Source organism: Mandrillus leucophaeus, unplaced genomic scaffold (assembly GCF_000951045.1).
Source record: "Mandrillus leucophaeus isolate KB7577 unplaced genomic scaffold, Mleu.le_1.0 Scaffold943, whole genome shotgun sequence".
NCBI lineage: Eukaryota > Metazoa > Chordata > Mammalia > Primates > Cercopithecidae > Mandrillus > Mandrillus leucophaeus.
This window is the reverse complement of record NW_012110286.1, coordinates 156,848-181,026: the sequence shown is the minus strand read 5'-3', so window position 1 is coordinate 181,026 and position 24,179 is coordinate 156,848. Positions and strand designations below refer to the sequence as shown.

Here is a 24,179-nt window from a genome sequence, read left to right as displayed (position 1 = left end):
AATTATTTTTATTACAATTGAAATTGATATAAATAGGCATAGGACTTCAAAGTTGCATATAGATAGCAAACCTAAACCCAGTGTATAATAAAGTGAGCATCACAAATTAATAAAAAAGAAATGAATTATTTAATGATTGTTGAGACAGTTGCCTTTTTTTGGGAATAAAATCAATTATGTCCCAGTAGACAGGGATATAAATTCCAGATGTATTATGGAAGTAAATACAAAATAAAAAAATAAAGAAAAATGGAATTGATTATTTTTACACCTTTTGGAGGGGTCAACTCTACTTCTGCATCTTATAAGTGCTAGAAGAAATTATAAAGAAAATGCCTGTAAGATTGGGCTATGCAAAAAACTTTCCTAGTTAAATAGGAGCAGACATAAAATTATTTGCAACAAAAGCAATATACTAAAATCTATTTTGTACAAATACTAAATATCAAGTGAGAAATATTTAAAAGATGCTTCACAGTGAAGGAACAATTCATGAATAAACATGAAAATGTTCAACTTCATTAATACTAAAGGAAATAACCATTATAAATAATGATCAACAATATTTCATCTAACAAATTGGCAAAGAAGAAAAAGTTCGTACTTGATGCTATTTTGAGATTGCTTTGAATGCTACTTTCCTACATTCCCAGAGTGTTTTCTAAGAACTCTAAAAGTGTTCCTACCCTGTCCCAGAAAATCTAGGAAGCATTCTCACCATATGTGGTTAGCACAAGATGCTCATTTCAGACACATCCTATTTTAATACCCACTATACAATAATGCTGTTTAGGCAAATGACTGTCAAATATTTATCATGACATTACAGGTACCACAGGAAACATGTGGGAGGCATGCAATAAATATGTTGAATGTTGAATCAATTAATGAGCTTGTTTCTTCATCATTAAATAAAAGTGTGACATTGACTTTTCAAAAAATATGTTTTCATATTCTTTGAGTAATTCTAATTTTGGGTTTCCATTCTAGAGAAATAATCCTAAATATAGAAAAAAGTTATATACACAAATTACCACAATATGACTAAAGTAGGAAAGAAATAGAAACATCCTAAATATTCAACAACAGAGAAATCTTTGAATAAATTGCATTAACTAATTTGATGAACTAATTTGATGGAATACTAGGTCACTATTAAAAAGATGTTAATGAAGAGTTTAAAATGGCTTATACCAAAATGTTAAATGTAAAAAGCTGTATTAAAAGTTGTATATCTCATTTATGACTATGGTTTGTGTAGCATGTAAAACTCCACGTAAAATTCCATCTTACTATTCTTTAACTTTATCTCCATGAAGAAATTACCTAACTTAAGTCTGCTTTTTTCATCTATAAAATGGGAAAATAATAATACTGGCTATCACCAAATTCTGTCATTTTTAATTAATGATCAAAATAGATAATTCAAACAATGTTAGCTATACCTATCACACAATAAGTATTCATGTTTCTACAGCTATAGCTTTTTTTTTTAAGTATTAAATGAAAACAAAACCTAGCATACCAGAAAGTCTAAATGCTAATACGTCAATGTGTTGGCAGCAGTTATTTTTGTGTGGTGGATTTGGCTATCCAAAACATTTGGAACATCTCTCCTACGTCAAGGAAACATCCCACCTTACAAGTTCACACATCACCAAGACGGATGCTAGAAATCCACTTCTTAGTCTTCCTTACACATAGAGAACAAATACATGGCCTAGGCTTCTCTGATACCATTGTCCAAGACTTCAGCTCAAAAAAAGAATCCATCTAGCAACGCATTCTGAGAGATGACACCTTTGCCAGCTCTCAAGACAGTGGGGGCAGAGGTTCTGCCCTGAGGCCCAGCATCAGCAGTATGGGCAGAGATACCTGTGCTAGCAGCAGTCACAGTGAGATTTCTTTGGAGCAGTGCTCATGTGTATTTGGCTGGGGTTGGAGCTCCTGAGCACCCGCCCTCCAAGCCTGAGCCTCTGTTCTTTAGGATTTTAATGGATCCTAGGCACTCTTGCCTTCAGCCCCTTCCTCCATAGTATACACAAACACACACATGTATATGTTATATAATAATAGTTTATGACTGTATTGGTATAAAGATATATTAATATCATGTAATAAAAATTTTTCAACCTACAAATTATTTTCTTTTTCAGATTTCCAAAGCATTGTGGGCCTTAGCAGTATGCCTATTGGGTAAGTTCACCCTGCTTAATGTTTTCAAAGGAATTCATTTTCCCTTTAAACTAGCTAGAGTATATTCTCTGCAACTAAGGAACCTGACTGTACAGGTGGCAAAACTACAGTGAAATTTTCACTTTGTTGAACATTTCTAGGAATTCTTAAATTCTTTGGAAAAGTATGTCTTACTTAGTAAAGAGAAAATAACACATTTATGAAGAAAAAAAGAAAATCTAAACAATTAATTTATCTTCAGTAGCTTATAGCATCAAATGAAAAAAAATATGCATATCTCAGAATCTTAAGCTACGAAAGTACTGTAAAGATCGTTGTAGGAAAAAAAAAGTCATTGTGTCCAATTATCCATCTGCCATTTCAATTACCTTTACCCCATACCCTGACCAAGTTGTCATTGTCAGTAATACTCAGCCCAGTAAGTACTATCTCTGGAAGAAAATCAAACATTCTGTCTCTTGATTATATGACTGTTAAAAGTTCCTCTTTAATACTGAAAAAGAAAATATATTTCTGAAATATTTTTCCCCAAATGTATCTCCAATATCTGAATATTCTTTATGTTCCCACTTTAGATCCCCAATACCAGTGCCTCAGAATTATTACATAGCTCCCCAACTCAAAAGACTCTTATATCTACAGCACAAACTTTTTCCTTTGATTCTGTACCAATCTATGATTACGGAGGCCACCCGTTGCTCCAAGGCAGAGATGTGAATTACTGAATCAGAGGCACTATATGTCTTCAGATCATTATTTCTTTGACTCCCATCAGAAGAATACAAACTTGCATGAGGCCATAGTTTAAAAGGAAATATGGAATCCAATACAAAAGCAGACATTCGTATTTTGAAAAGAAAAACTTTTCTACTTCATGAATTTTTCTTGAAGTAGCTACCCAAAACAAAAGAGTAAAAACTACACAAAACTAGAACTCTGGCAATACCAATTTTCAGTCTTGGTACTGCTCCTAAATCCTATTACCTATAAAATCACGGTCTCTCAGATAAATTAATGAAGACAATTTAGACTCTCAACATTTGATGACTTGACTTCTAATAAAGATTAGACCCCTTAGGTCATTAGCTACATGACTAAGGAAAATTGATAAAACTTATCAGTGTCATCCGATTTGTAGTTGATATTTCCTTTTTGGGGGAAAAACCAAAATGGCAGACTAGAAGCAGCTCACGTGTGCTGCTTCTAGAGGAAACAAAAGGGCTAGTGAACATTGACCCTACAGGCTGATCATCTGAGCAACCACATCAGAATCCATCAAGGCAGCAGAGGAACACAGAGAGCAGAAAGGAGCAAAGCTGGACACCAGCCTGTCTGGGCTTAACGCAGAGCCAGGAGAACCTCTCCAAAAATGGAAAAGGATAAGTAAGACCCCTCTTTGGAATACACACTATCTACAGGGACAAATGCAAGACAGGGAATGAGAGCATCCCTTTGGCCCACTCCACAACCCCCCACCATGCTTCTCTACTGAGGCAGATGTTTTGTGGGGGCAATTCTCTGCAAGGGGAACTCTAAAAGACCTTGGCCTCAGAGCAGACCATCACCAGCACAATAGCCCCAACAGAGGTTGCAGCCGTGGTGCCTGAGAGCAGTAAGATTGCTCCACCCAGCTCACCGGACAAGGTTCCGTGTTAGGTTCTAGCCCAGTGGTCCCACTTCTGCTTTAACTTGGCTGGCAGCCACCATCTCCTGTTGTCCTTGGAAGTACCCAGACAGCAGGGCTGGTGACCCCATGACCCCCACAGATAGCCAGATGGGAAACACCTGCTAGAACTTCTAGTCCAGCAGACTCATTTCCCTGTGAACTCAGCTGGAAACTGCAGCTTCCTGTTATCCCGGGAAGCACCCAGATGACAAGACAGGTGACCTCACCCACCCTTGTCACGGATAGCCAGATGGACAATGCTTGCTAGTTTCTGGCCTAGTGGTCCCACTTCTGTGTGTACTCAGCCTTAAGGCATAGCCTCCTGTTGTCCCAGGAAACATCCGGGCTGCAAGGCAGGAGACCCCACCCAGCCTCACCACTAGTAGCCGGGAGGGCAACACTTGCTAGAGCTTCTGGTCCAGTGGTTCCACCTCTGTCTGAACTGTCAGTAGACACAGCCTCCTGTTGTCCTGGGAAACATCTGGGTAGCTGGGCAGGTGACCCTGTCCATTCTCACTATGGGTATCCAGGCTAGCCATACCTGCCAGAGCTTCCAGTCCAATGATCCCTCTTCTGTCTGAACTCAGCCAGTGAGTGCAGCCTCCTGTTGTCCCAGGAGACATTCAGACAGCAGGGTAAGTGATCCTGCCCTTGCCTCCAACTGCTGTTAGCTAGGCTGGCAATGCCTGTTAGAGCTTCCAGCTCAGTGATCCTTCTGATGTCTGAGCTCGGAAGGCAGGCACAGCCTTCTGTTGTCCTGAGAAAACCCTGTAGAGTAGGGTAGGTGACCACAGGTGGGTAACCACAGGGTGAGTGACCCCACCCACTCCCACTGCTAGTATCCAGGCAGGCAACACCAACTAGAGCTTTTAGCCTATCAGTCCCACTTCTGTGTGAACCTAGCTGGAGGGCACAACCTCTTGTTGTCCAGGAAAACACCTGGACAGTAGGGCAGACTACCCCACTGACTCCCGCTGCTGGTAGCCAGGCAGGCAACGCCTGCTAGAGCTTCCAGCCCAGCAATCCCACTTCTATGTGAATTCAACTAGAAAGAACAGCCTCCTGTTGTCTGGAGAAACATCCAGATGGCTGGATAAGTGATTCCACCTACCCCTCTCTCTTAGCTAGGCAAGCTACACCTGCTAGAGCTTCTGGCCCAGCGGTTCTACTTTTGCCTAAATTTGTCAAAGACCACGGCCTCCTACTGCCCCAGAAACCACCTGGATGTAGAAACTACCTGGATGGTAGGGCGAGAAACTCCACCCACACCCACCTCTCATAGCCAGATAGACCACACCTGCTAGAGCTTCTAGACCAGCAGTTTTGCTTCTGTCTGCACTCTGTGGACAGGTGCAACCTTGTGATCTCCCAGGAAGCACAACAACAGCAGATTAGAACTGACCCAGAAAAGATATGGCCTGTCTGCCAACTGTGGCCCCTGCCTGAGAGAGCCCCATGGATCAGAACACTTAACAAAAGAAATTTGGGCATAGAGACAGTAACTGGAGGGGACACCTCCAAGACCCAGGAGTAGAATAGAATCAAAACTAGTCGACTGAACCCATCTTATACCACAAGCAAATTTGCAAGGGCATCAGAGAAGATAAAAGCAAATAAACAAGAAACCCAAAAGACAAAACAAGAAACAAAACAAAACAAAACATCTAAAGGACAGCAACTGCAAGGACTGAAGGAATATCAGCTCACAAACATGAGAAAAGAACAGTGCAAAACTCTAGCAACTCAAAAGGCCAGAGTGTCCTTCTTACCTCTAAACAACCACACTACTTGCCCAGAAATGGTTCTTACCTGGGCTGAAATGGCTGAAATGTCAGAAATAGAGCTCAGAACACGGATTGGAATGAAGATTATCGACATTCAAAAGAAAGATGAAACCCAATTCAATGAATCTAAGAAATATAATAAAATGATATAGAAACTAGAAGACAAAATGGCCATTTTAAGAAAGAACCAAACTGAGCTGATAGAAGTGAAAAATTGACTTCAACAATTTTATAGTACAATTGCAAGTATTAACAGCAGAATCAACCAAGAGGAGGAAAGAATCTCAGAGCTCAAAGACTGTTTCTCTGAAATAACTCAGGCAAAAAACAAACAAAACTAATAGAGAAGAACGAACAAAACCTCTGAGAAATATGAAATTATGTAAAGAGATCATATCTGTGACTCATTGGCATCACTGAAAGAGAGAGGCACAAAATAAGCAACTTACAAAACATTTGAGGATATCATTCACAAAATTTCCTCAACCTCATTAGAGAGGCAAACATTTAAATTCAGGAAATGTAGAAAATCCCTGTGAAATACTATACCAGAAGACCATCCCCAAGACATAATTATCAGATTCTTCAATGTTGAAATGAAAGGAAAAATATTGAAGGCAGTTAGAGAGAAGGGACAGGTCACCTACAAAGAGAACTCCATTAGGATAACCGCAGACCTTTCAGCTGAAACCTACAAGCCAGAACAGACTGGAGGCCAATAGTCAGTATTAATGAAGAAATTCCAACCAATAATTTCATATGTAGCCAAACTAAGCTTCACAAGCAAAGAAGAAATAAGATACTTTTCAGAAAACTATATGCTAAGAGAATTTATTACCACTGGACCTGCCTTATAAGAGGTTCTTAAGAGAGTGCTAAATCTTGAAAGGAAAGGCTGTTACCAGCCACCACAAAAACACACTTAAGTACATAAACCATTGACACTATAAAGGAACCACACAATCAAGTCTGCATGATAACCAGCTAACAATACAATGACAGGATCAAACCTTAAATGTAAATGGACTGAATGTCCCAATAAAAGCACAGAGCAGCAAGTTGGATCCAAAAGCAAGACCCAACTGTGCTGTCTACAAAAGACCCATCTCACATGCAGTGACACCTATAAGCTCAAAGAAAAGGGATGGAGAAATATCTACCAAACAAACAGAAAAAAGTAGGTGTCGCTATTCTAATTTCAGGTAAACCAGACGTTAACAGTGATCAAAAATGACAAATAAGGGCATTACAAAATGGTAAAGGGTCAAATTCAATAAAAAGATCAAACTGTCCTATGTATACACACTTAATGCAGGAGCACCCAGATTCACGAAGCAAGTTCTTAGATACATAAGAAAAGTCTTAGATAACCACACAATAATAGTGAAAGACTCCAAAACCCCACTGACAGTATTAGAGTGATTATCAAGGCAGGAAAGTAACAACGATATTCAACACCTGAACTTGACATTTGACCAAATGTCATCTATAATATCATCTATAATACTGTCCATCCCAAAACATTCTTCTCATTGGAACATGGCACATACTCTAAACTCAACCACAAAATTGGTGATAAACCAATACTCAGCAAATTCAAAAACAGTGACATCATACCAAACACACTCTTGTACCACTGCACAATAAAAATAGAAAACAATATTAAGAGAATTGCTCAAAACCATACAGTTACATGGAAATTAAACAACATGCTCCTAAATGACCTTTTGGTAACCAATAAAATGAGCACAGAAATCAATAAATTCTTTGAAACTAATAAGAATAAAAGTTCGACCTATCAGAATCTCTGGGACACAGCTAAAGCAGTGTTAAGAGGGAATTGGATAGGGCTAAATGCCCACATCAAAAAGTTAGATTTCAAATTAAAAACTAACATCAAACCTAGAGGAACTAGAGAAACAAAAGCAAACTAACCCCAACACTAGCAAAAGAGAAGAAATAAGCAAAATTAGGGCTGATCCGAAGGAAATTGAGATTCAAAAAAAAACCAACAAATCCAGAAGTTGTTTTTTGAAAAATAAATAAGAATAAAAGAACACTTACTACACTAATAAAGAGAAAAAAGAGAGAGAGAATATCCAAATAAAAACAATAAGAAACAACAAAGGAGAAATTACCACTTGACCTCACAGAAATACAAAAAACTCTCAGAGAATACTATGAAAAACTCTATACACCCAAACTTAAAAACCTGGAAGAAATTGCTAAATTCCTGAAAACATACAACTTCCAAGATTAAACCAGGAAGAAACTGAATCTCTGAATAGACCAATAACGAGTTCTGAAATTGCATCAGTAATACAAATCCTACTAAACATAAAAAGCCCAGGACCAGATGGATTCACAGGCAAATTCTATCAGATATATAAAGAAGAGATGATACCATTTGTACTGAAACTATTCCAAAAAATTAAAGAGAAGGGACCCTTCCCTAAGTTGTTCTTTGAGACCAGTATTATTCTGATATCAAGACCTGGCAGAATCACAACAGAAAAAAGAAAACTTCAGGCCAATATCCTTGATGAAGGTAGACGCAAAAATATTTTACACAATACTAGAAATTGAATCCAGCAGCACATCAAAAAGTCAATCTACTATGATCAAGTAGGCTTTATCCCTGGGATGCAAGGTTGGTTTAACAAATAGAAATCATTAAATTTGGTTCATCACACAAACAGAACTGAAAACCACATGATTATCTCAGATGCAGAAAATGCTTTCAATAAAATTCAGCATCCATTTACATTAATAACTCTCAACAAACTAGACATTGAAGGAATATACCTAAAAATAATAAAATAATACCTAAAAATAACAAAAGTCATTTACGACAAACTCACGGCCAACATCATATTGAACGGGCAAAAGGAGAATTCCCCCTGAGAACTGGAACAAGAAAGGTCCCCATTCTCATCACTCATTCAACATAATATGGGAAGTTCTAGCCAGAGCAATAAGTAAGAAAAAGAAATAAAAGGCATCCAAATAGGAAGAGAGGAAGTCAAACTAGCTGTTTGCAGGCTTTGTGATTCTATGCCGAAAACCTTCAGTCTCTGCCCAAAAGCTCTGAGATCTGATGGACAAACTTAGCCACATTTTAGAATACAAAATCAATGCACAAAAGTCAGTAGCATTGGCCAGGCGCAGTGGGTGCCTATAATTTCAGCACACTGGGAGACCTACCTAGGTGGGCAGATTGCTTGAGCTCATGAGTTCAAGACCAACCTTGGTGACATGGCAAAATCCCATCGCTACTAAAAATACAAATATTAGCCAGGTGTGGTGGTGTACATCTGTAGTCTCAGCTACTCAGGAGGCTGAGATGGGGGGATCACTTGAGCAGAAAGTTGGAGGTTGCAGTGAGCTGAGATAGCACCACTGCACTCCAGCTTGGGCAATAAAGCCAGATGCTGTCTCAAAAAAAAAGTTACTTAAAAAATCATTAGACTTTCTATAGATTAATAATGTTCAAGCTGAGAGCCAAATCAAGAATGTAATCCCATTTACCACAGCCTGAAAAATAAAATAAAATAAAATACCTAGTAATACATCTAACCAAAAAGGTGAAAGATCTCTACAAAGAGAACTAGAAAACACTATTCAAAAACGTCAGAGATAACACAAACAAGTGGAAAAACGTTCCACGTTTATGGATTAGAAGAATCAATATTGTTAAAATGGCCATACTTCTCAAAGCAATTTAACAATTCAAAGCTATCCCTGTCAAACTACCAATGACATTCTTTATAGAATTACAAAAAAACTATTTTAAAATTCATATTGAACCAAGAAAGAGCTTGAATAACCACGGCAATTCTAAACAATAAGAATAAAGTAAGAGGCATCACCTTACCAAACTTCAAACTATATTGCAAGGATACAGTAACCAAAATAGCTTGGTATTAGTACAGAAACAGTTACATAGATCAAAGGAAAAGAACATAGAGTCCAGAAATAAATCCATACACCTACAACCATCTGATCTTTGACAACATCTACAAAAACAAGCCATGGGGAAAAGACTCCCTATTCAATAAATGGTGCTGAGATAACTGGGTAGCCATATGCAGAAGATTGAAGTTGGATCTCTTCCTTGCACCACATGCAAAAATCAGTTCAAGATGGATTAAAGACTTAAATGTAAAACCTGAAACTACAAAAACCCTGGAGGATAACCGGCAAGGTTTTCATGATGCAGACAATACAACCAATTGCAACAAAAACAAAAATTGACAAACGAGACCTAATTAAACCAAAGAGCTTCTGCACAGAAAAGAAACTATCAACAGAGTAAACAGACAACCTAAAGAAGGGGAGAAAATATTTGGAAACTATATATCTGACAAAGGTCTAATATTCAACATCTATAAGGAACCTAAACAAATTTACAAGCTAGAAACAAATAAACTTACTAAAAAGTGGGCATAGAATACAGACAGACACTTTTCAAAAGAAGTCATACATGTGGCCAACAAACATATGAAAAAAATGCTCCACATCATTAATTGTTAGAGAAATGCAAATCAAAACCACAATGAGACACCATCTCACATCAGGCAGAATTGCTATTATCAAAAAGTCAAAAAATAACATGCTGGTGAATTAGCAGAGAAAAGACAACACTTATACACTGCTGATGGGATTATAAATTAGTTCAACCATTGTGGAAAGTAGTGTGATGATTTCTCAAAGATCCTGAAACAGAAGTAACAATTGACCCAGCAGTCCCATCATTTTGTTTATACCCAAATAAATATAAATTATTCTACCATAAACACACATACACATGAATGTTCATTGGAGCACTATTCACAATAGCAAAGTCATGGAATCAACCTAAATCCTCATCAACAGTAGACTGGATAAAGAAAATATGGTACATATATACCATAGGATACTATGCAGCTATAAAAAAGAAGGAGATCATGTCCTAAGCAGCAAATGAATGGAGCTGAAAGTCATAATCCTAAGGGAACTAATGCAGGAACAGAAAACCAAATACCACATATTCTCACTTTTAAGTGGAAGCTAAACATGAAGTACACGTGGACACAAAGAAGGGAACAATAGATACTGGGGCCTATTTGAGAATGGAGGGTAGGAGGAGGGAGAGGATTGATAAACTACCTGTCAGGTACTATGCTTATTACCTGGTTGATGATATAATCTGTATACCAAAACCCTCTGGAATGTAATTCATCTATATAATACTGCACATGTACCCCTGAACCTAAAATAAAAATTAAGAAAGAATATTTCCTTCTTAACTAATGTACAGAGAAAGTATTAATTGCAGTTGAAATCAAGATAGACTATCTTTAGTTATCCTGACTGCCACTCCAGATAGTCATTTTTTTTTTTCTGCTTTTGGAAAGCAACAGATCTACATGTGCCAAATACAGAAAGATTGCAAAGACATAAATGACTGCAAAACCTATATTTATACTAATTGGAAATCCTTTCTCCTAATTGAGTTGTTCAATTTATTTTTAGTTCGTATATGTTATAGTAAATTCTAGTTTTAGTCAAGCTAACCACAAAATCTCAGTCACTTAGGTTTATGTTATTAATTCATGGATCCAATTTTTGCCTGACAGAGGCAGGAGGGTGGAGAAGATCCTTTCTGCCTTATGAAGTTTTTCAAAATCCCAGCCTGAGAGAGACGCCACCACACTGCAGACAGGTCACTCAGTCACACTCAATATGGACATCCAGCAAGAGACTAGGAATGAGGGAAAATGAGTACTTTACAGGCCATGTCTGTAAGTGTCTCATTACTCAACTGGGTACAAGACGGTCTGAGAAGTCAATTATATAACTTGGAAAAAAACATGGATTTCTGCTGGCCATCTGGCCATCTCCATCATAGTCCACTACAGTTAAATTTTTTATTAGGCTCAATGAGTCCAAGGCAGGTAGCATGCATTTGTCCATACAAATTCTAGATATCTAAAAAAATGAAGTGGGTAAAGCGAATGAGTTGATGATAAATAAGGTCTTTGGTAAAACTTGCATCTAAAATAGCTGAAGACAAGAGGATAATCAGAAGAGTGTGGTGATTATAAGCAGCAGGCACTTCAGGGAGACTAGACAATAGGGATCCAAGAGGAAGGTAGTTGTGGATGAAAAGTAGCAGAAATATCTTTGGTACAAAAGTCATATAGAAAAGGGAATGTCTAAGGGTGTTATTTTTATAGTCACATAATAAAAGGTGAAAATGCTCATCAGAAATTCATTCGGGACATTTTAAAATCTGCCCCTTTCCAACCCTTACTATTACTCTACATGGATTTTGTCTTGTTTTGTGGCATCTTTGGATTTCCTTTGTCTGGAGACACCTTTCAACAGGTTACCACCTGCTGGAACTTTACCGACCCAACAAAGGCTCCTTACATATGATAGGAAGAATGTTCTCCTTCTTTGGAATTCTGATATGTTTTATGATATGATGAATTCTTATATGGTTATTTGTATATTGTTATACAAGTCTATTTTTTTTTTAGAGACAGGATTGTGCTCTATTGCCCAGGCTGGAGTGCAGTGGTACAATCATAGCTCACTGCATCCTCAAACTCCTGGGCTGAAGTGAACCTCCAGCCTCAGCCTTGCGTGTAGCTAAGACTACAGGCTTATGCATCATGTCCAGCTGAAATCTACTTTCTTTGACTCCTCACATTATCATATATTCTCATGTATGTTAAGAGATAAAAATATGTATTGAGTGAAAGACTGAAAAAGTAAAACAGACTTATATGTTCAAGTAATGGTTTCTAAACTTTTTTTATACTAGAATTACTTGGGGACTACAGATCCTCAGTCAGTATAATTGGGAGTATGCTGCATTTCTGAAAAAGCTCCCAGATAATTTGATTTCATGATTTCATGAGCTTTGGGAAAACAAAGTGACTAATCCTGATGTATCTGAGCTAAAAACTGTTAAATTACATTTCAGACAAAACTACGAGGTCAGTGGTTTTAATTACCCAAACATAAACTGATAGGCATATGATTTAGCAATGGAATGTTTAGGTAGGATTGAGATCTATTTCTTAGAATAAGTAGTGAAAACTTCTCAAGAAGAGAGCATGTATTCCATTTTGTGCGGTCTAGTACATAGGAAGTGGTAAAAGATATGACTGTGGGTGAGCCACAAAGTAATAATCATCACAATAACATTACCTTTAGTGTTCTCATAAGAGTGAGGAAACAAAAGAAATAGTTAAATATTAGAAAAGAAGACATATGGCAGCAATATGTGGGCATTAGTTGAGAATTATTTTAAATTAAAATTGAAAAAGTCAATAGCTTACAAGAATGTGATCATTTACAAAATCCCTTATTATAAACCCAGGAAAAATACACTTTGAGGATCAAAACTATAAGCACGGCTAACAAAGGGGAGCCCAGATATCACAGTCAGGAAAAAGGTATTTTTTTGTTTGTTTAAAGTGCAACTAGCTTCATCAACTTTGGGATAATAGAGCTTTGAAATTTTGCTCTTTCATGTAGCTTCGTGCACAAACAATAAATACTACAATCAAATGTCCTAAATAGTCGCCTCCTAAAAAATCATCTTCCCAATCACAGAAAGTCAGACAGAGTAATGATAACAGAGAAGCCCTCAAAATAGCCTGCAGATCAAGTATTATCTAAAAACAATGTTTTTCCCAAAAACGACTTGTAAGATTACCTTTCAAGGAATGTCAATGCAAATAAAAACACACGTGTTTCCAAAATACCAAAGGAAAAAAGCCAGCTAGAGACTCATGATAATGACTGGTCAAAGATACCACTTGGGAGTTAGGATCTTAAAAAACATAAAGACCAAAACTGACTGGCTGCCTTTTTAAAAGGAAGGATTTTGGCGGGTGCGGTGGCTCACGCCTGTAACCCCAGAACTTTGGGAGGCTGAGGTGGGCGGATCAGGAGGTCAGGAGTTCAAGACCGACTGACCAACATGGTGAAACCCTGTCTCTACTAAAAATACAAAAGTTAGCCGGGCGTGGTGGCACACGCCTGTAATCCCAGCTACTCAGGAGAGTGAGGCAGGAGAATAGCTTGAACCCAGGAGGCAGAGGTTGCAGTCAGCCGAAATTGTACCACAGCACTCCAGCCTGAGCGACAGAGTGATATTTTGTCTCAAAAAAAATAAATAAATAAAAAAGAAGGATTTTAGGGGACTAGGGGATACCATAAATTGTCCCCTACAATCATAGGTTAGCAGTACAGAATAAAATAATTACACAAAAATCTAACCATAGAAGTTAGCTTTTCTTCAGAATTTATTATATTCAGGTTGTATGCCTAACGCTCTTTCATTATCATCCTTACTTTAGTTGTTTCTCCATTAGAAAGGTTGGCTGAGGCCCAAAACATTAAGTCCAAAAGAAGACGGTTAAGAGATGAGAACAGGCCAGAATGATTTCTCCTCAGGGAGATTGACCTGGGAAGCTACTGAGATGCTGTATATGTGCTCTTACTAATCTATAATGTGAGCAACAGGAAAGCCATGCCTTGAAAATCCAGATGGCTCTAGAAAGAGATTTTAGAACCTGGGCTTATGTTTGAGGAGTAAAGGCACAAAGAATGGTGTCAAAACCTCAGAATGTTATTGGGTTAGTTTCAAGGCTCCATAATTGTAGATAGGAAGGCTGGGATTGCAGTCCCTAAAGCAGTGCTGCGTTTCAGGCCATGAGATTCAGCCCATGAGAGCCACATCTCTTCCAAATCTGCACCGCTGCCTACAAGGGACACATTCAAGACATTATTAGAATTAAGACTCCAGAAATGGAAGCATTTTCGAAAGGACATACTGAAGGAAATCCAAGGAGGATGTTGATGAAGACCATCTAGGCCTAGATTAGATGTTGTCCTAATGAAAAAAATACTTCTGAGATAATGTTCTCCAGTTCGGGAGGTAAAGATAAATATAATTTGTATAAATGTCAGATGCTTTTGGTAGATCCAGAAATGGGTGAATTTTATGTCTATCACTACAGGGACCCCTCTAATAAAATATTCAGAAGAATATGCTGGAAAAACAGTTTATTGGGCCAAAATTTCTTTAAAAGGTACTCTGATGCAGCAAATGCTACCTGTGCTACATGAAGTAGAGACAAAAGGAGCCAATTTAAGAAGCAGATTATTGCCTGGTGCGGTGGCTGCAATCCCAGACTGCAATCGCAGCACTTTGGGAGGCTGAGGCAGGCAGATCACAAGGTCACGAGATCAAGACCATTCTGGCCATCATGGTGAAACCCTGTCTCTACTAAAAATACAAACATTGGCTAGGTGTGGTGGCATGCACCTGTAGTCCCAGCTACTCGGGAGGCTGAGGCAGAAGAATCACTTGAACCCTGGAGGCGGAGGTTGCAGTGAACCAAGATCGCACCACTGCACTCCAGCCTGGCAACAGAGTTAAAAAAAATAAATAAATAAAGTAGATTAAACTGTTTATTCGTCTTCTGAACCTACCACCAATGAATGAGAGAACAGTGGGGGAATGAACACTAGAAGCTGATCTTTCTCCTTTAGAAAAACATGAGGTAAAAGAAAATATTTCTAGTACCCCTAAAGAGGCAACATTTATTTAAGGCCTGAAAAGGATGAAAAAGGAAAACAGAAAAAAATCACCAGGTAGAACATAGGGTCCTAACTACACAATTACAAATCCCTGCAACCACTAAAACCACCTAACTCTATCCATGCTTCTGAATGGAATCCCTCTAATGAGACTTCACAGAGGGATAAATTGAAGGAGGAATATTTAGAAGTTTATTTAATTATTTATTTTAGCTTTGTCTTTGAATATAATTTCTCCTTTGTTAGAGATTTTATAATAATTTTATAAATTATTAATTGAATTTGTATTATCGAAGCATATTTGTTATGTGTTATAGTTGTATTAACTCTCTTGAAACATATTGGTATGTGGCTAGGTATAATTTGGGATAAAAAATAAAGTAAATGGGCTTTGGCATAAGGTACAGCAAGGCCCTGGAGCTCACTTTTTCAGTGCCCTCTAGAGTAGTGCTAGCCAATAGATGGTTCTGTGATAGTGCAAATATGTTCTAATCTTTTCCATTCTCGTATTAACCAGCTATTGAGAATTGGCTATTTCGCACTGAAATGTACCCAGTGTTAATAAGGAACTGGACTTCTATGTAATTTGAGTTTACATAGCCATAAGTGGCTGGTGGCTAATTTATTGGACAATGTAGCCATAGAATTAAAAGCCAAACTCCCCACCAGATACACAAAGGAGTAGTGCTATTCTCAACTTCATGAATAGAGAGCAGGACTTCCTGGGAACCAACAGTCTCTTTCCCATAAGGGCCACATTTAATATTGGTGAGCCATAGGGTTTGACTGTTATGTCTAAATGCATGAAGGAAAGAAAGAGAACATGGTTGGGGGTGGGGGTCTTCCATTCTTTAGGAATTTTATTGCTAATAGAACTCCACTAGAGAGTTTGTCCTTTTCTTCCTTCCTTATTCATTTGGGCTTCTCTGTTTTACTCTCAAGAAACTACCTTCTTTTATTGCTTTCTATGTATGGTAAGCCCATGACAGTGAACTCTGCTCCACACAGGAAGTCTGTCTGTCTGGTTAGATAAGTTAAATATTAGAAAGCATCAAGTATATCATATTATCCAATTAAGCTTTTATCCTTAATAAAGCTGTTATGCAGAACTTCATTTACCTGATTCCCATGCCTACTAATCGGTTGCTTCCAAAACATGAAGGGAAAATGAAAACAAAATGTATTTATCACCATCCCTCCTTAGAACTTCAACACTAAAGAGTTCTGCTTATTTAATAACTTCAAAGTAAAAGAATTTGTATTTGTGGTGGACTCACTTTTCTCTAAGAGACACTGATTAGTACTTTGAAGCATATAATACAAGTTCTGTATGTTTCAGTTTCTATTATGGCAGTCATAAACCAGAGGAGTAAGTCATATGCCAATGCTTTGTGCTGAGATTAAAGCCTTTCCTGACCTTTTTGACTTGGTCTAATTCTCCATTATTTGCTTCCACGGCATCTAGTACTTCCTCCTTTGTGGTATAGCATATATTTATTTGTGTGATTCATTAATGAAGAGTTTACAATTCCCATTGGATTGTAAATTCTATAAGGAGAAGAGATCATGTGCATTTTAAAATAATTTTATTTCCCAAGTTTGAAATAATGACTGGCATATATAAGATTATATATAAATACAGCATGCAATATTTCATTTAATGACAGAAAAATTGTCTTTAGTATGGACAAAGATTATAATACAAAGTTAGTTTCTGGCTACTTCTTTATGCATAGTCCCCCCAAATTAAAGAGTCTGCAAAAGAATGATTTGGAGGTGTGTAATTGTCCCCAGTGATATAAAAACAAAAATGTCCATGATAATAGGAACCAATAATAATGACTGGAGTCAGGCTATGCTTTTTTTTTTTTTTTGCATTCAATAGGTCAATGCCAAGGGTCTCACAACAGCATTAGATATTCAAAGCACACAATCATGGTGCTAACATCACAGCAGCAGCCTCTGTTTGTTGAGTGTAATTCTGTTCAGACATTGTGCTGAACATTCTCGAAAAAGTAGTAGTGGCAACCAGTTTATTTAGCTAAGATCTTTACCACTTTGCCATGATAGCTCCCCCGAACTCTCTGTGAGTGGATATTGCTAATAGACTAAAGGGGCAGTAATATCTGATATTCGGTTTCAGCTTCTCATTTTTGCATCACAGTTTCTCTAGGTCTTAGTCAATTTTGTAAACTTGAAATTGTGTGCTTTACGGATGCATGTAGAGCCTGTGTACATATTTTAGATCAAACTGGAAGGCAGGGAGCTAAGACAGGATGAAAGAAATGATATGATTAGAGGAAGCTGGGAAGATGCCTTGCCTGAAGTGATGAGCAGCAACCAGAATAGATTTATTGAATTCAAAAATACTTACTGGAGATTATCAGAAATTCTTACAAAGGGACCTGAATTTCTTGCTATTGTATTGAGTGAGTACTGAAAGTTATTGTTATTTAGATATTAAAGGAAAATATGATACTGGAAAGAAAATATATCCATAGAATCCAGGGCTCTGAATTAACTAGAAAGAGGTGAATGGAATCTGGGATGCTTAGATGGCTGTATGGGTCTTGGTAGATGTTGGTAATAGAGATGTTGATAAGGACTACAGGCTGTTATGCATCATGAAAGGATTAATGCAAAAATATCAAAAAACTTTTTCTGTCCTAGGATATCATGTACACTTCTTACCACTATAACTTAAGAAGAATATTTACAATTAAAGAAGATGCAGAAAAGAACACCTAAAACAGGCGAATGAAGTGTGAGAGCTATCATTTGCAGCCAGGTTAAAGTGGTATGACTTTGCTAACTTGGAAGCAAAAGCTGTAGAAGAGCAACAATATAAAAATGAACAACTTGAAAAGCAAGGTAACTTATCGATTAATACAGATTTGCTCAACAAATCTCAAAGTATCAGGGCAAAGGAATATGCTTTGAAAAAATAAAATTATTATTATTTTTTAACACCAATTAAGAATATTCTGGAAATATACATGCATATAAAAATGTGTGAAATTTATGAAAAAATAAGTCATACACAGTTATTAAAGGAAAGCTTGTATATAGCCTATCTTTAGGGTTGAAAGCCACAACCTCCAGTAACCATCCTGTAAGTCTTCCATTGGCAATCAAACACCAGAATTAGAAAGGCCTTGATAGATCATCAATTTATCAAAATATTCCAAAATATTTTTAAAAAGCAATTTAAACAATAGCTAATATGTAATTTTCTGAAACAGAACAATTTTACTTATTTTTTTTTTTACTTTTAAGTACATGGGTACATGTACAGGATGTGCATGTTTGTTACACAGGTAAACATGTGTCATGGGAGTTTGTTGTACATATTATTTTATCACCCAGGTATTAAGCCTAGTATCCATTAGTTATTTTTCCTGAATCTCTCCCTCCTCCCACTCTCCACCCTTCGATAGGTCCCAGTGCGTGTTCTTCCCCTCTATGTGTCCATGTTTTCTCATCATTTATTAAGGAAATCCTCCGAAAAGGGTCTCTTTGTTTAGATGTTATAAAAACAATTGCAAGTAGGGGTCCTGTATTTCGTTTTTGACTAATAATGCTCTATATTTTTAAAATACCTGTATAAGCAAAAGGAAACTGAAGTTTTCAGAATTTTAATTTGTTCTTGGGTGCACAAAAGCAGAAATATCTGACCACTTCTCAGAGAATCCCTGTTCTGCATGGGATTTTAGGAGATTCGTTTGCTTCTGTCTAGGGAATAGAAGTAGCCTCCAGAGAAAGCATGCACCAATACATTTTTTAACCTGATATTAAGGGAGATACAAAGTTGCTTTGATAGAGGAGACTTTGATCTTAGGCCAGAAAGCTGAGAGAAGAGAACAAAGCAATCAGAATCCACCATAGTCTCAATCTTCATTTAAACTTTTTAAGGAATAACACTTTGGAGTGAAAATGTTCTCATAAAAAAGACAAACCAACCAACCTTAACTATTTAGCTTTTAGGCTAATAGTCTTTATCTCTGAGCCACAAAAAGCAATAAATAATGATACTCATTCTACAAGGGCTCTGTTTTCTAAGATCTGAATTTATATCAGCATTATATAGATCAATACTCTTTTGTCAGCTAAGAAGGAAAATAATTCATTTTTCATAATGCAGTTTTGATAGTTCAGAGACTCCATCTACTTTGATCTTCAGGACAAAACTAGTATGAGTAAGGGCAAATATTATGATTTCTACTTTATGGCAGTAAAATTTTAATCTCTAAGAGCTAGGAAATACATAAATAGCTCCGTTTTGTAAAACCCATTGCACAAACTGGTTTAATTAAAGGCTCAGGTTAAAAATTGGGAACTGAGCAAATGTGATTCTAAGCTATGCTCTTAATCCACCATTTAAAAAATTTCTTGTTCAAGGTAACATGCATCTACTACTACAACTGGTAATTACACTCATAAACTAGTGTTCTCATTATACAAATTGCCTCCCACATATACCCATTATTGAATAGCACTATGAATAAGGCTACAATTGGCTAGGTAGTCACCAAATCCTTTCCCCTTTGCTCCTTTTCACACACATAAACAACGCTTCCCAGCCTTCTGTGCAATTAGGTGACTGAGATCTGGCTGACAGAGTGCAGGTAGATGTTACATATATTTATTCCAGGTCTGGCCTACAAAACCCCTCTATACTATCCTCCATGTTTTCCTTCCCTCTCCATTAGCGGAATGAGGAAGACACCAAGAAGTGCTAATTCAAAAGAGGAAAGGATCCTAGATCCCTGCATGACCCACATAGAAAGCCTTCTAGCTACCAGCAATAGCCAGATTGGAATTTATACGAAAAGACATAAACATATTCCGATAAACTACCAAGATTTAGGAATTTCCAAAGTGGTGCACCGTTTTCTACTCCCACTAGCAAAGTATAAGAATTCCATTTGTTCCACATTCTCACCAACATTTAGACTTCTTAATATTAGATATTCCATCCATATGTAGTTGTAATTGTGACTTTAATTTGCTTTTTCTTGTGACTTTTAGTGTTAAGCATTTTCATTATGCTTACTATCCATTTGTTACATCTTTATTTGAGAACTATCTATTCAATTTTTTTTTCAAATTTTAACTAGGAAGTTTATTTTCTATTATTGTGTGATAGTAGTTATTATTATATTCTGGATACAATCTTTTGTCAAATATATATTTTTGTCAGAAATATTTTCTCCTAATCTGTGACTTGCCATTTCATTTTCTTAATGGTATCTTTCGAAAATCAGAAGTTTTACATGTATAGAAACTCTAATTCATCAGTGTTTCACTTATGGTTTGTGCTTTTAAAGTCATATGTTAGAAACTATTTGCTGTGCAGCATTATAAAAATAGCCTATTTTTTTTTAAAGTTCTATATTTTAGCTCTTGCTATTTTGAACATAGTTTGTCTACTGAGAATAAAAGCTGGTGTTCATTTTGCTGCATAGGTTTATCCAGTTGTTCCAAAAATACTTATTGCAAAGAATTTCCTCAGTAAAAGGCTTGATGCCTACACTAAAAATCAACTGACCACTATATACAGGTCTCTTTTGGACACTGTATTTTGAACCACTGACCGATTTGTTTATACTTATGTGGGATGGTTTGGTTCTGTGTCCCCTCCCAAATCTCATCTTGTAGCTCCCATAATTCCCACGTGTTTTGGGAGGGACCCGGTGAAAGATGATTGAATCATGGGGGGTGGGTCTTTCCTGGGATACTCTCATGATAGTGAATAGTCTCATGAGATCTGATGGTTTTAAAAATGGGAGTTTCTCTACACAAGCTCTCTTTGCCTGCTGCCATTCAGGCAGCAAGGATGTGACTTGCTCCTCCTTGCTTTCTGCCATGATTGTGAGGCCTCCCCAGCCATATGGAGCTGTAAGTCCAATAAACCTCTTTCTTTTGTAAATTGCCCAGTCTTGGGTATGTCTTTAACAGCAGCGTAAAAATGGACTAATACATTATGTCACTACCACAATGTCTGGATTACAAAAGCAATATAGTAAAATTTGAAAGTAGAGAATATAAATTCCCTAACTTAGTTCTTCTTCAAAATGTTTGTCTATTCTTGGTCCTGTGGATTTCTATATTAATTTAGTATGAGCTTGTCAACTTCTACCCTAGCTCCCCAAAAATCTGCCAGTATTTTGATTGAAATTGCACTAAATTTATATATCAATTTTTGGAGAATAAAATTGAGTTTTTAATCCATGGATTAAACATGAAATAAAAATCTTATTTTAAATTCTCTAAGCAACATTTTACAGTTTTCACTGTAGAAATCTTGCACATGTTTATTAAATTTCCCAGAGTATTTTATGTTTGGGGGATTTTATTATAAACAATTAATCTAAAATTTATTTTCAGATTGTTTCTGCATGAATACAGAAATACCTTTGTATAAAATTGGCCTTGCATCCTATGGTCTTTCTATATGCACATATTACTTTTAGTTGCTTTTTTGATTTGTCAAGATTTTCTGCAAACACATATCTTCTGTGAACAAAGACAGTTTTACTTATTCCTTTTGAATTGTGATGCCTTTTACTTCTTTTTCTCATTTTTTTGCATTGATTAGGATTTCAGTGCAATGTTGAATAGAAAGCAGACACAACCTGTTTCTGATCTTAGCCAGAAAGTAGTCAAAATTTCACCATTAAAAATGTTTGCTGTAGACTTTTTACATGATAGATGTGCACATGAGATTAAATTCTTTTCATTCCTAAACTTCTGAGAGCTTTTATTATGAATGAGTGTTGAATTTTTCAAGCGCTTTTTCTACCTCCATTGAGGTAATCATATAACTTCCTCCTTTCTTCTGCTAATGTTATACAATACCTGATTAATTTTTAAATGTTGAACCAATCTTGAATTCCTGGCAAAAACTCCAAATGCTCATAATATAGTATCCTCTTTATATAAAATTAAATTGATTTCCAATATTTTGTTAAGAGCTTTTTATCTCTTTTGATGAGAGATAACGGAATGTACTTTCTTCAAATATCTTTGATTACAGAATCATAATGTCTCTGTAAAATCCAGTGTGTAGTGCTCATTCCTTTTACACTTTATGAACGTTTATATAAGATTGTAATTTTTATCTTCCTTAAATGTTTCATATAATTTACAAGTGAAGCCCTGTTGACCTGGAGTTTTCTCTATGAGAATGTTTTGAATTTCAAATGTAATTTGTTTACCAGTTACAGGACTGCTCATATATTTTTTTATTTTCTTATGTCAATTTTGGTAAGTTGTGATTTTTTAAGAGAATTCTTCATTTCATCTAAAATTATAGAATTTATTGGCCTAAAGTTGGTCATTGTTCATAACACTCCCTATATTCCTCTTAACATCTTTAGCATATTTTTCTTCTCTGTCAAACGCAATATTGGTAATGTGTACTTTTCTTTCTTAACCCATCTTGCTGAGGTGCATCGTTTTGATTGATCTTTTGAGAAAAACAACTTCTAGTCTTTCAATTTTTTTCACTTTTTCTATTTGATTACAGTGTTTATTATTTTTTTCTTCAGCTTACTTTGGTTTTAATTTACTCTCCCTTTTCGAGCCTTTTAATGTGAAAACTTCGTTAACTAATATCAAGTGTGCTGTCTTTTCTATTTTAAGCATTTAAAAATGTTCATTTGTTCCCAAACACTTTTCTACTTTCTCCCCACAAATTTTAATATCTATGTTTTAAATTTTGTTTAGATTAAAGCATTTTCTAATTTTCTCTGGGATTTCTTCGACCCACAGATTATTTAGTCATGTACTACTTAATTTCCAAATATTTGGTAATTTTTCAGATGTATATTTTAATTTTTCCTAGTTTAAATCTACTGTACAGTAGCTAGAGAAAACTGCTCTGCAAAATGTCTATCTTTTGAAACCTTCTTTTATGGCCCAGCATGTGGTCTCTTTTGGTGAGTGCTCTATATATACCTGAGAAAAATGTGTGTTCTGGAGATGTTGGGAATAGTATTCTACATATGTAAACTAGATCAATTTGATAGATGGTGTTTTTTGTTTGTTTTATTTTGTTTTTCTGAGATGGAGTGTCACTCTGTCACCCAGGCTGGAGTCCAGTGGCACAATCTCGGCTCACTGCAGTCTCTGCCTCCAGGGTTTAAGAAATTTCGTGCCTCAGCCTCCCAAGTACCTGGAATTACAGATATGTGCCACCATGCTCTGATAATTTTTTGTATTTTTAGTGGAGACGAGGTTTCACCCTGTTGGACAGGCTGGTCTCAAATTCCTGATCTCAAGTGATCTGCCTGCCTCAGCCTCCTGAAGGGCTGAGATTACAGGTGTGAGCCACCACGACTGGTGTAGATGGTGTTTAGGCTTTTTTGTCTAGTGATCCTACCAATTGCTGAGAGGGAATGTTAAAAATACTATGATTGGGCATTTGTGCATTCTTTCTTTGGTTGTGCCAATTTTTAAGCTCTGTTATTAGAGTACATTCAAATGTAGAATAGTTATGACATCTGATATATTGACCTTTTTATCTTCCTTTTCAAGTAATAATCCTTATCTCGAAGTTCACTTTGTCTGATATTAAAATAGCTAAATCAACTTTCTAATGATTATGTTTGCATGTTACATACTTTCCCATCGTTTTAATTCAATGTGCATCGATCTCTTTGTACTACAGACAGTATATTTTTGGGGGAAGGAGGGCCTTGGTTTTTTGGTTTTATTATAATTCTTTCCTTATTTGTTTTGTTCAGAGAGGGTCTTACTCTGCTACTCAGGCTGGCATGCAGGAGCGCAAACAGCAATCATGGCTCACTGCAGTCTCAACCTCCTAGGCTCAATTGATCCTCCCACCTCAGTCTCCTGAGTAGCTTGGACTATTGGACCACAAATGTGTGTCACTACACTAAGCTAATTTTTTATATATATATTTTATA

General features: G+C 36.5%; 1 protein-coding gene across 2 annotated transcripts in view; it reads right to left on the bottom strand.

The window, feature by feature from the left end:
- The window catches only part of INPP4B (inositol polyphosphate-4-phosphatase, type II, 105kDa), a 501,991-nt gene that overhangs the window by 453,680 nt on the left and 24,132 nt on the right, over positions 1-24,179 (bottom strand). Inside the window, exon 1 of one of the 2 annotated variants that reach the window (XM_011970321.1) lies at positions 3,433-3,596. The exons of the other annotated variant lie outside the window; for it this stretch is intronic. The gene's annotated coding sequence lies outside the window, so the exon portion shown is untranslated. Of the gene's footprint in view, positions 1-3,432; positions 3,597-24,179 lie in introns of those variants that run through there. 2 annotated transcript variants of the gene reach the window in all.